Below are 12,938 nucleotides of genomic sequence, written 5' to 3'. Positions count from 1 at the left end.
TATACTACATGGAATGACAACAGAAACTATATTCATGCAAATTGCTTTGCTTTAGTATATCTGGAATACTGGGAGGTAGGAAACTTGCTCTATTTTCCACTTTAGAGTAGTTTCCATAGAAATGGGATAGGCCATGTAAGTTTTCACTTTGTTTTAAATATTTCCACTCCAGGTCTTTCAAAATCATTGTGAAAGGGATTTTATTTTGCTTTATTCCCCAATGTTGCATCATTGGCATGTTAAAATTACAAAACCAGCAATGATGGGCATGAAGTATTGTGCAGTAAGAGTAGCCTAATCTAGTTTAATTGAGTTGCCAGTTAACAAGTAAACTCCAAATCCCAAAGCCCATTCCAGAGGTAACACTGCAGTAAGTTCCTCCGACAAGCTTACATAAAGTTTAGGTAGGTGGACATCACATGATGTAACAAATTTACTTTTAGCAGAAAAATTTGCTCAAACTTTTTTTCGTTTCTAATATTGAAAACTATAAGTTTTTCTTTAGTTGGGTAAATTAATAGTAATTGAATGTTAACGAATATATATAATTAATCCTTGTTCATCCTTGTGGGAAAAGTATAAAGTCTGAACATTTTCAGAGGCAGACATTGCAAAGCCTGTGTGCTACAACAAATACTCTTTCAAACACCAGTTTAGACAGCAACACATAATGGTGTGTGCGTTTGTTCTTTCCAGTAAATACTAACTACCCGTGTCTGATTTATAGTGCTAGTAACAGTCCAAGCAAATGTTTTTGTTGCAGGCTTCATATTTAACCAAGAGACTAAAACATGTCCATGTCAGAGAAACTTGATGAGAATTGCAGGCATGATTAACTTATGTCCTGTGCTTCAACTCTTTCAGTCCAGTGCAATTTTCTCCTTTAAATGCAGTACCTAATGCACAGAATTCACAACAGCAGCAGCCTGCATTTATACAGCTCCTTTAAAGTTGTGTTGAGTCTCCGGGCGTTTAACAATCAGGAGGGAAATGGGGGGGGAGGTGGCCTAAGGCACGTTCAAAGAGGTAGGTTTTAAGGAGACTTTGGAAGGTGAGGAGGGCTGTATCAAGGTAGAGAAGGTTTAGGGAGAGAATTCTAGAGTGTGGGGGCATAATGATTGAAGGCTCTGCCATGTTATTATTTGGGGAAGAGGGGAATGCATAGTAGACCAGAGTTGGAAGAGCAGGGATGTAGGGCAGAAGGAGGTCGCAGAGGTAGGGTTGAGCAAGGCCTTGGAGGAATTTGTAAAATACACAATAGTGAGCAGGGCTTTCTTGCATGGGGGCAGGGGGAAAGGTGGACCTGCATGAGGAATGAGTTAGTTTTCCACTACAGTAGCAGATGGGATAACATGACAGAACTGGTCTGTTGGTCAGAACTGTAATGGGTTATGGTGGGCCTGTGACTTTGGCACTTCTACTTGTGAATCCTGGACTGTGTTTGTATTCATTTGCTCTTGGTAGTAAGCTATTGTTAAAATATCATATGTAAATTCTTGCATCCTTACTTTCAGTTACAATAGTATACAGCTGGATGAAATATTGTGCATGAAACTATATCTTTGCATTTGCTGCAATATTAACAGTAGGTGAGGATCGAATTTTGCAAAATATTTACTGGTTTCTGTGAAGTATAAACATTGCCTTTTTGGGAAACTCAAAATGTTTACATATTTCTGCCTTTAAGCGAGTTGGGCCAAACTCATTCCTGTGAATGTCGTCAGTAACAGAAAGGTGGTGGCAATCAATTGATTGCATTATTTATGACAAATCAAGCCCAAAACCAAAAAGTCCTCAACTTCAAGAAATACATTTACTCAAATCTCGACACTGACTGATTGGCACTGTCTCCTGGCAGACTGTTGTGCGTAGCATTGGTCCCTGTAGCTTCTCTATGCCAAAAATTACAGAAGCATGATGTTTTCTTAATACACATCATGCTCAATTTCTTTCATTTCAGAGTTGGGATCAAAATGATGGCATGATTAGTGTTAATATTTTAAAAAGGGAATGTGGAAGGAACTAAAATCAAGAAGGTCGCAAAAGTCAGAGTTTACTGAGAGTGAGCTTCCTGCAGAATAAACATCTTTCCTACTCAAATCAAGTCACTCTGATAAAGTCAAAGTGATATTTAAAATACAACTATCTCCTCTTGAGATCACTTCTGACTTGCCATCAAGAAAATTTATTTTAAGCTGAGCATATTTTATAATTGTCTCTTCACTTCTTGAATCTGTTATGTGCTAATGGGAAACACATTCATTTCAGTAATGGCTTTTTTATTGCATCTTTTGAAGGGTGCTGAAGATATCTGTAGTGCAAATAAATTTGCTCTTGTGATTTTTATTTTAGATATAGGCTGGAAAAAATAGCATCTGAATGCGCACACCATTATTAATGCAAATCAGCCAGACATAAGTTGCTGGCTGATTTATGTTGCTCCGACGTTTACTTTGCAAAAACAGCATCTTGCCTTTAACGTCCCTGTGATTTTCATGAAGTTGCTGCAATTGCACAATGTACTCAACACAGAAAGTTAAGCCTAGTAATTAATAGCGTAAGTACCCTTTTAATGACGTGGTAATTGTTCATGACTGCCAATCAACCTCTCTGGCCCAGAAAGTAAATAATTATGTGTGGAGTTTCATTCCTTCAAGTTGTGAATTGTTTTAGGAGATTTTAAAAATACAAATTTAAAATTTTTACTTTTTTTGTTATTACTTTTCCTTTCTGTCTCTTTCTCTCAATCCAATTTTGCTTTCCCTCTGTTTATTTCTCTTTCTGTGCCAGATTTGACATTGAATTCACCCACTCTAACTTGGCCCTCCTTCTCTCTTTCCTCTGTTTATTTCTCAATCATTAAGTCTCATTGGTTACTGAGAAGCACTGTTTGTCCCATTGTTTACCAAGGTCCCAGATGCCCTGTTACCCTCACTCTGCAGTTAAGAGCTCGCTCTTCCAACAACTTTGCGGGGGGGAAAATGTAAACGTAAACTTGCACAAACAAGTCTGACTAACATGGCACACTGCAAGATGCCCCAGTCCAGCAAAATCTGGCTCATTGTGTATTCTGAATGCGAGTACTGATGGCTAGCCAGCAACAACTAATTTAAACATTAGTCACCTCATTTCTTCTCCCTAATCCATTAGCTGGTTGGAAACACAACACTTGGTTAGAAACCAAGAGAACGCTCTTCATATTGTGATTATTGCTGTATAGAATTTTATTTTAAATGATACTGATATAAAGCCATGGCCCAAAAAAATATTTATTTCCTGACCTAACTGTGGTATTTAACATTGCAGTATTGACTTTGTTCAATTTTTAATTTAAAATTGGCTTTACCAGAGTTGACTTTAATTGGACTGGCCAAGTGGAGGAGTACAGTGGAAATTGGTGTTACTGTTGCTGCACATTATTAAACAATATTGTCAGAAAGCCTGCTGTGTGTCGTGGCATTTTCAATACATTCGTTGAATTTGTAACCCAAGTCGATGGTCATGCCTATAAGTGTTCTGCAAAAATGGAAAATTGTTAAAAGGGAACAACCTTACGGATGTAACATTGGAGTTGTCCACTGCCCCTTTTGACGGTTAGGCAGTGGTTCTTGCTTACAATTCCCCACGTACGCTCTGATCCCAGCTCTGCCATGGTAGGGAGGTGCCAAGCCAAGATCTGCTGTTTCTCTACAAGGAGGGAAGGACAATCAGAGGAACACAGTGAGCAGGGCTGCTTTTGTGTGACCTTCTGGTAAGCAGCTGCAAGGAAGCATTGGTGGGAGCTGAGAACTGGTCTCCAGGATGTCCTTTCAGTTCTTGGCACAAGGACACTCCTTGAAAGGAAAGGGGCGGAAGAAGAGAACCAGATTCTGAAAGATGTATATTGTGGTTTTGCTTTATTATTTTCTGTGTTTCTTGGTTCATAATATATTTTTAAAAGAATATATTTAAAAATGAAATGCCAGCATTTTAATCACCTTGGATAATATGTGTTGGTTTAAAATCAAGCTATATTCCCTGTAGGTGGGAGGGGGGTCTCTAAATTAAGCTGACTAGATTTTTTTTTAATGTAAAGCTAGGAGATGCCTGCGACTATTAATAGTTTATTTAAAAGGTAAAAGTAACTGTGGTTAATTATTTACTTGTAGCTCAACGAAGTGATCAGGGATTTGTAAATGTCTTATTTTAAATAGTGCATAGGATTCCTTCAAAGACCACCTCTGTGCATTCAGTAAATTGAAGAACCTACACTAGCTCACGACAGTAAAGGGATCACCGTGGAGACTGTCTACTGTATAATGGTGGAATGAGCCTTCTTAAAGACAGTGACACAGAGACAACTTGTTCTTTTATGATGTTTGCCAGACCCATTCCACTGATCACTGAACAATGCACACAAAAAGCCTTATAACAAAAAGTTGTGATCTATCACAAGTTTGTACTTGCCTATAAAGAAGGAAGAGCTTGCATTTATATAGCGCCTTTCACGACTTCAGGACATCCCAAAGCGCTTCACAGCCGATGAAGTACCGAGGTACTTTTGAAGTGTAGTCACTGATGTAATGTAGGAAACACGGCAGCCAATTTGTGCACAGCAAGGTCCCACAAACTGCAATGAGACAAATGGCCAGATAATCTGTTTTTTAGTGATGTTGGTTGAGGGATAAATACTGGCCAGGACACGGAGTGGTGTGGGGGGAGGGGTGCTGCATGGAGCTTGGGGAACTCCCTGCTCTTCTACAAATGGTGCCGTGGAATCTTTTATGTCAACATGAGTGGGCAGACAGGGCCTCAGTTTAACATCTCATCTGAAAGACAGCACCCCAACAGTGCAGCACTCCCTCAGTACTGCACTGGAAGTGTCGTCATAGATTATGGGCTCAAGTCTCTGGAGTGGGACTTGACCCCACAGCCTTCTAACTCGGGCAGGAGTGCTGCCACTGAGCCACAGCTGACACTACAGGATTAATCAGTACTTCAAACACATCATAACTTGCATGAGGAAGTAAAGGAGTTATTCTAACAGTTCACCTTCGCTTGTACTGAATCTGAGACTAGCATGCTGTTGGTGACAGCAGTTTCCAGAATTTTTATCCTGATGATCATGAAAACATCAAAGTCTTAATGGTGAAAAAAAAATCTATGGTGAAGTGTCAAATGATGTCAGAGGACATTCAATGAGTGAAACATAAATAGACCCAAAATTAAGGAAAAAAGCTTAATTTTTACGTATTTTTTTGATGGCAATTGTCTCCATTTACTTCTAGTCTTTCCTATAAAAGTGTATCTTTAATGAAAGAAAATTCTGTGGTTAAATTTCAAACTGCTACAGGACAATGGAGGCAGTTTTCAGTCGGGCAGGTGGCCCGATAGCTCCAGCGAGAGGCCCAAATCATTTTCGTGGTCGGGCCTCGTAAATATTTGGAGCGAGCTGCCAGCACTCAGCAAGCGCACAGGCAGCTTGCCACTGCAGAGAATCAGGCGGCTTCTCCGTGGAACCAAGCCAGAAGTCAGGTCCTGTGGAGGGGTTTGAGGCCTGAAGATTATTGTAGGACCAGAAGGAGCATTCATGCTTTATCCCATCCCCACAAAATTCACTTGGAATATCTTTTGGAACCATTTTATTGGCTGTCTTCAGTGGTTTCTGTGAAACCACTGTTGAGGCTACTCAACACCTGTTGACAACGGGTCGACCCAGCACTCGGCCCATTGGTACATGAAAATGGCGTCAGGACCCTCATTTAAATATTTTAATTAAGCTCCCACCCGTTTTACCCATGAGCACCAACCGGCCATTTTGAGGCCTGCCTGAAAATCGTGTTGGGTGGGCCCTGGTACAGGCGGGCAACATTTTTTTTTTCTTTTCAATTTTCCACTGCCAGCTGCCCCATTTTTCAGCGTAAACCAGGCAGGCATCAGTTGAAAATCACCTCCAATGTGTCCTCATGACATTGGTCTGTCACTCAGAAGACACTGAATTAGAAAGGGCGCTTCAACTACCATCAATTCCCTTCTCTTCCCCGCTCCCCCAACGTACACATTAAGTGCAATGATCCAAACAGAATTTCTCCTTAACACAAGAGCACATTAAGAATTCTTGGCAGAAGAATTTGTTTGTGACTAACTTATTGAAATTTACATTTTTTTAAAACACAGTTGAAACTGTTTAACTCTGTAAATCTAAAAGAACGTCTTAAGAAATGTTCTTTTGCATTTTGACCTAAAATCAATTTAGCAAGATCCATCATTCAAAATACAGCAACGGGAGGAGTGGAGGAGAAGGAATTTCTGTTAAAACTTTGTCTTTGGGTTTATTGCAGTTTTTGGAAATGGAAAATTCAGAAGTAGGTTTTCTTGTAAAAAAAAAATTGCTGCTGTTCTCAAAGACCTGAGCTGTCGTTGTATTTATTTTCAAGTAAAGGGAATGGTTATTTTTTTTCCTTGTACGATCTCATGCTAAAGCCATTTTAAGAACAGCAAAGCTCTGTCTGTCTCATTAAAGAATGTTTACTGAGCGAGGGGGAGAGGACTGTCCTTATTTTGCTACAAACTCAGACCATTTTCTGGGTTGTATAAATCATTTAACATTTTCTTTGCTGCTTATTCTAAAGCTGACCAGCAGTGATACTGCTGGAATCTACAAAATAAATCATATTTATCATGATTTTTGCAAAGACATGAAAATACACTATCCTGTTCTGTGTGTATAATCGTTAGTAACAGAGGTAACATCTCGCCTATATCAATGGAAATAAGATTTTAAAAACAAATAAATTGTAATTTCAGGAAATTTAAAAGCAATTTTCATACTATTTTATAATGAATACATGATGGCATTAATTTGAATGAGAAAGTCAGAGTCTGAGAAAGATCAGCAGAAACAATTGATGAGTACGTCTGAACGACCTTGTATTGAAGCTCCTCGTACAGTGAATAACTTTGAAGTGCATTGATTTTTCTTATGCAGGCACTGTGCCTATGATGACCCACAAAGTCCCATACGATGAATGACCAGTTAGTTTTTGTTTCTTTAGTATATAAGTTAAGGGAAGAAGTGTTGGCTTGGATGTGGCAAGTACATCCTACTCTATTACAGATATTGCCATGGGATCTTAAACGTTACATAAAACCATTAGAAATGGCACTTAGAGCCTAAACTTGACATCTCATCTAAAGAACAGTACCACTGATAATGTAGTACTGCACTGTAATGCCAGTTTATATTTTAAGCTCAAGCATGGCTCAACCCAGAGGTGAGCATGCTACCTATTGACTCAAGCTGATGCACCTTTTAAGGATTTCACCATATCTACCAATGAGGAACTGATGAAAGCACTCTGATGCTTAAATTTTCTTAGAATTATTATAACTTTAAAACCATGTAATTTATATTACCTTGTTATATATGTGACTTCCTGCCATCAAAATGGTCGTCAACAGTACTGTGCTTTTCCTCTGCTCACTTTAGTAATGGTCTGACAGCTCACCACCATTTTTTAATGATTCCCTGCCATCAAGATCTTATTTTCCTTGCAATTGGATGAAATCCAAGTTGGCCACCACCAGTGCTATTGGTTTCCCGTAACCACAACGGCTTTGATATCATTCATTCCCTTTTCTTAAAAGTGATTTCCTTACTGCTGAGTCTTGCTTTGCTCCAAAGTTGAGCATTGCCTAATAAAATCTAAGATGACCACGAACATGCCGGCCTCTCAGTAGTTTCAAACCTGTTTGGCAAATACCCATGATTTTGTATCCAATTTTCAAATGTTCACTTCTAACTCCTTATCAATTGAGCTGTGAGTTTCCCCGATGACTAAGTGAGAAAAACCACAACTGGGTGTATGGTACTAGGCCATACAGTTCAGGGGCACCAGGTTTGATTCTTGGTTTTGCTGAGTTTGATCTCCACAATAGGGCCAGCTTGATCTCAGAACCTTTGATGAAGGCAGAAAGAAAGAACTTGCATTTATATAATGATTTCACAACCTCAGGACATCCCAGAGCGATTCACGGCTAATTATTTACTTTTGAAGTGTCATCATTGTTCTAATGTAGGGAAACAACCAATTTGTCCCGCAAACAACGAGAGAAATGACCAGATAATTTGTTTTAGTGGTGTTGGTTGAGGGGTGAACGTTGGCCAAGACACCCGGAGAACTCCTCTGTTCTAATTTGAAAAGTACCAGAGGATATTTTATGTCCACCTGAGAGAACAGGCGTGACATCGGTGTAATATTTCACCTAAAAGGCAGCACTCCCTCAGCAGTGCACTGAAGTGTCAGCCTATATTATGTGCTCAAGTCTCGAGTGGGGCTCGAACTCTCAACCTTCTGACTTGGAGGTGAGATTGCTTCCACTGACGCAAGGCTGACTCCAAAAATGGGAAAATTGATCTGTAAATCTAAAAAAAAGTACCTGCTCTTGATCACTGTCCGGTGACTCTTGCTAACTAGCATGGGTGGAAGTCACAAAATTCTAAAACGGATACAGACGAGGAAACTCTTCAAGCTTATCCATCCAAAAAACACCTACAGTATCCAGTTATTTCTTAATTACTCCAAGGTTTTTGTCTCCACCACATTACCCGATTTGTAATTCACTGATTTTGCTGCAAGATAAAGTGCATCGACCTGGCAGCAATTTACCAGCTTGTAAATTAAGGAAAAGCAACCTGTTAGAAATTTTGCGTCTGTTGTTGATAGTCTCTTGGGTGCATTGACACTGGTCGCTCCTCTGAACAGACTCCTAGATTCCAGAGTTAACTCGCACTGCCCAATATCTACTTATATGATAACGTAGCCCGAGGAATGTAACAATGTGTCCCCCTTACAAACTGGATATCGTGTCTTTCAGATGTGCTCTCACATACACTTCCCCACTCTTTCAGTAGGCAGATTGATAACACTTAAGTGAGACAAGGCTAAATATGAATCATTCAGCTGCTTTGTTTTCCCGATAGCAATGAACACACAGACTAACAGTTGTAAACAAACCTAAGATACTTCACTCAATTTCACTTTCCTCCTTGGAAAAACAAAATTTAAAAATCCACCCGTCCTGTCCCTTTCGTGGCTGACTTAGCTGGTTTTTTTGTCATTACTTTTCCTTCTAGACTACTTCTATCTGCAAAAACATAGTCTCCTGCATCTTGGCTTCCAGCCCAGCTCGATGTCTCCTTTTTCTCTACCTGCATCCACAGGAAATAGAAGGGCGATGCATCTAACTCCTTTCCCATTCTGGATTTTGGCAACGGGCCTATCAAGCAGACAGCCTATTCCCTCTTCCAAGAGTATTTTCTAAGCAGACACTTGATGCTCATAGAATCACAGAAGGAGGCCATTCAGCTCATTGTGTCCGTGCCGGCCTAGAAAGAGCTATTCAGCCTAATCCCACTTTCCAGCTCTTGGTTCATAGTCTTGTAGGTTACAGCATTTCAAGTACTTTTTAGATGCGATGCGGGTTTCTGCCTCTACCACCCTTTCAGGCAGCGAGTGTGCCAGACCCCCCACCACCTTCTGGGTGAAAAAAATGTAATCCTCCTACCAATTACTTTAAATCTATGCCCCCTGTTTATTGACCTTTCTGCTAAGGGAAATAGGTCCTTCCTATCCACTCTATCTAGGCCCCTCAATTTTATACACCTCAATTAAATCTCCCCTCAGCCTCCTCTGTTCCAAAGAAAATAACACCAGCCTATCCAGTCTTTCCTCAGAGCTAAAATTCTCCAGTCCTGGCAACATTCTCGTAAATCTCCTCTGCACCCTCTCTAGTGCAACCACACCTTTCCTGTAATGTGGTGACCAGAACTGTACGCGGTACTCTAGCTGTGGGCTAACTAGTGTTTTATACAGTTCTAGCATAACTGCTCTGCTGTTATATTCTGTGCCTCGGCAAATAAAGGAAAGTATCCCGTGTGCCTTCTTAACTATCTTATCTACCTGTCCTGCTGCCTTCAGGGATCTGTGGATATGCACTTCTCAGTATCCTACCATTTATTGTGTATTCTCATGCCTTATTAGCCCTCCCGAAATGCATTACCGGGCACTTCTCCGGATTGAATTCGATTTGCCACTTTTCTGCCCACCTTACCATTCCATCGATATCTTCCTGAAGTCCACTGCTTTCTTCCTCACTGTCAACCACATGGCCAATTTTTGTATTATCAGCAAACTTTTTAATCATGCCCCCTACATTGAAGTCTAAATCATTGATATATACCACAAAAAGCAAGGGACCCAGTACTGAGCCCTGCAGAACCCCACTGGAAACAGCCTTCCAGTCACATAAACACCCGTCGACCATTACCCTTTGCTTCCTCCTGCTGAGCCAATTTTGGATCCAACTTGCCACTTTCTCTCAGATCCCATGAGCGTTTTACTTTTCTGACCAGTTTGCCATGTGGAACTTTGTCAAAAGCCATGTAAAAATCCATGTAGACTACATCAAATGCGCTACCCTCATTGACCCTCCTTGTTACCTCCTCAAAAAATTCATTCAAGTTAGTCAGACACGACCTTCCTTTAACAAATCCATGCTGACTGTCTTTGATTAATCCATGCCTTTCTAAATGATGATTAATACTGTCTCTCAGAATTTTTTCCAATAATGTTCCCACCACTGAAGTTAGGCCTGTAAGTACTCGGTCTATCCCTTTCTCCCTTTTTAAACAATGGTACGTTTGCAGTCCTCCAGTCCTCTGGCACCACACCTGTAGCCAGAGAGGATTGAGAAATGATGGTCAGAGCCTACGCTATTTCCTCCCTTGGCTCTCTTAACAGCCTGGGATACATTTCATCCGGGCCTGGCGATTGATTGATCGACTTTCATGCCCTCTTTGCTTTACCAATTTCCTTTTTAATTTCACGTTTTCACTTTCTATACTCTGGGCTTTCTGCAGTATTGAACTCTCGGTATCAGACAAAAGCTTCTGTTTTTTTCCTTATCCTATCCTATATGCTCCTTGATATCCAGGGGGCTCCAGATTTGGGAGTCCCACCCTTTTTCTTTGTGGGAGCATACTTGCTCTGAACCCTCATTATCTCCTCCTTGAATGCCTCCCACTGCTGATCACTACCTTTGAAATGCTCTCCCACTGATACCCATTCCACCTGCCCAGCTTCATTCCCTAAAACAAAGTCCAGAACTGGCCCCCCCTCTTGTTGGGCTTGCTACGTACTGGCTAAAAAAGTTCTCCTGAATGCATTTTAAGAATTCTACACTCTCTATACCTTTTATACTGATTCTATCCCAGTTAATATTGGGGTAGTTGAAATCCCCTACTATTACTGCCCTATTGCTTTTGCACTTCTCAGAAATTTTCCTATTTATTTGCTCTGATTGTTTGGGGGTCTATAGTACACTTCCAGCAGTGAGCGTGCCCCTTTTTTGTTCTTCAGTTCAACCCATATGGCCTCATTTGATGATCCTTCTAACATACCATTCCTCCTCACAGCTGTAATTGTTTCTTCAACCAATATTGTGAACCCCCTCCTTTTTTTAACCCCCTCTCTATCTCATCTGAAAACCCTGTAACCAGGAATGTTGAGCTGCCATTCCTGCCCTACTTTAACCCATGTTTCAGTAATAGCTATGATATCATACTACCACATGTTATGCTGTGCCTTCAGGTCATCTACCTTATTCATTAGACTCGTTGCATTGAAGTATATACCATTAAGCACTGCCAAACTCCTTTGTTGTCTATTTTCTAGCCTTTGTTTCCTCTGCCTTCCAAACTTAATTTTCTGCTTTTCGTTTCCAGCTTTGCTTCTTACCCTTCTGAATCTATGCTCAGGTTCCCATCCCCCTGCCAAGCTAGTTTAATCCCCACCAACAGCACTAGCAATCCCCCCCGCGATGATATTGGTCCCGGCCCTGTTGAGGTGCAACCCATCCGACTTGTACAGGCCCCACCCCCCAGAACCGGTCCCAATGCCTCAGGAAACTGAAGCCCTTCCTCCTGCACCATCTCTCCAGCCACACATTCATCTGCTCTATCCTCCTATTTCTGTACTCATTAGTGCATGGTGCTGGGAGTAATGCGGAGATTACTACCTTTGAGGTCCTGTTTATTAATCTCTGTCCTAGCTCCCTAAAAATCTGCCTGCAGGACCTCATTCCTCTCTCTACCTATGTTATTGGTACCAATATGGACCACGACCTCTGGATGTTCACCCTTCCCCCTCAATGTCCTGCAGCCTCTCAGGACATCCATAACCCTGGCACCAGGGAGCCAACATATACCATCCTGGAGTCACGTCTGTGGCTGCAGATACACCTGTCTGTTCCCCTAACTATTTGATCCCCTATCACTATTGCTTTCCTGACCTTCCTCCTCCCACACCCCCGTGCAACTGAGCCACCCATGGTGCCATGGACTTGGCTCTGGCTGTACTCCCCAGAGGAACCATCGCCCTCACTACTATTCAGAGCTGAATACCGGTTACAGAGTGAGGTATACTTGGGACTCCTGCACTACCTACCTGGTTCTCCTTGTCTGTCTGGCGGTTACCCATTCCCTCTCTGGCTGCACACTCTTGAGCTGCGGAGTGACCACCTCCTGAGACGTACTGTCCACATAGCTCTCAGCCTCGTGGATGCACTGCCGTAACGGCAGCCGCTGCTCAAGCTCCAAAACCTGGAGCTCGAGCTCCTCCAGCTGACGACACTTCCTGCACATGAGGACACGAGAATAGAATCATCCCCAACATAATGTGTGCGAATGTTTGTTGGGCCGTCTCTGATGAGGTACTTCGTTGGTTAATGTTTCTGGTCATTGTGGAAACCTCTTCAATGCCTGGCTGATTAGCACCTCAACCCCATCCCAGTCTCTGGCTGATGAGTATAATTTGTAATATTTTTTGGATTGCCTTTTATGTGACTAGAGTGCACTTGCAAAAATTATCTGGCTTATTTGCGATTGTGAGCCATCAATC

General features: G+C 41.4%; 2 protein-coding genes across 20 annotated transcripts in view; one reads left to right on the top strand and one right to left on the bottom strand.

Annotated features, from left to right (window-relative positions):
* The window catches only part of ralgps2 (Ral GEF with PH domain and SH3 binding motif 2), a 911,087-nt gene that overhangs the window by 449,989 nt on the left and 448,160 nt on the right, over positions 1-12,938 (top strand). The window lies entirely within an intron of this gene.
* The window catches only part of angptl1a (angiopoietin-like 1a), a 67,697-nt gene that overhangs the window by 39,568 nt on the left and 15,191 nt on the right, over positions 1-12,938 (bottom strand). The window contains exon 2 of one of the 2 annotated variants that reach the window (XM_085982229.1): positions 4,447-4,609. The exons of the other annotated variant lie outside the window; for it this stretch is intronic. The gene's annotated coding sequence lies outside the window, so the exon portion shown is untranslated. The remainder of the gene's footprint in view (positions 1-4,446; positions 4,610-12,938) is intronic. 2 annotated transcript variants of the gene reach the window in all.

This window comes from Somniosus microcephalus, chromosome 3, assembly GCF_052327205.1.
Source record: "Somniosus microcephalus isolate GS21.2 chromosome 3, FLI_Smic_1.0, whole genome shotgun sequence".
Taxonomy (NCBI): domain Eukaryota; kingdom Metazoa; phylum Chordata; class Chondrichthyes; order Squaliformes; family Somniosidae; genus Somniosus; species Somniosus microcephalus.
This window is presented reverse-complemented; position numbering and strand designations above follow the sequence as displayed.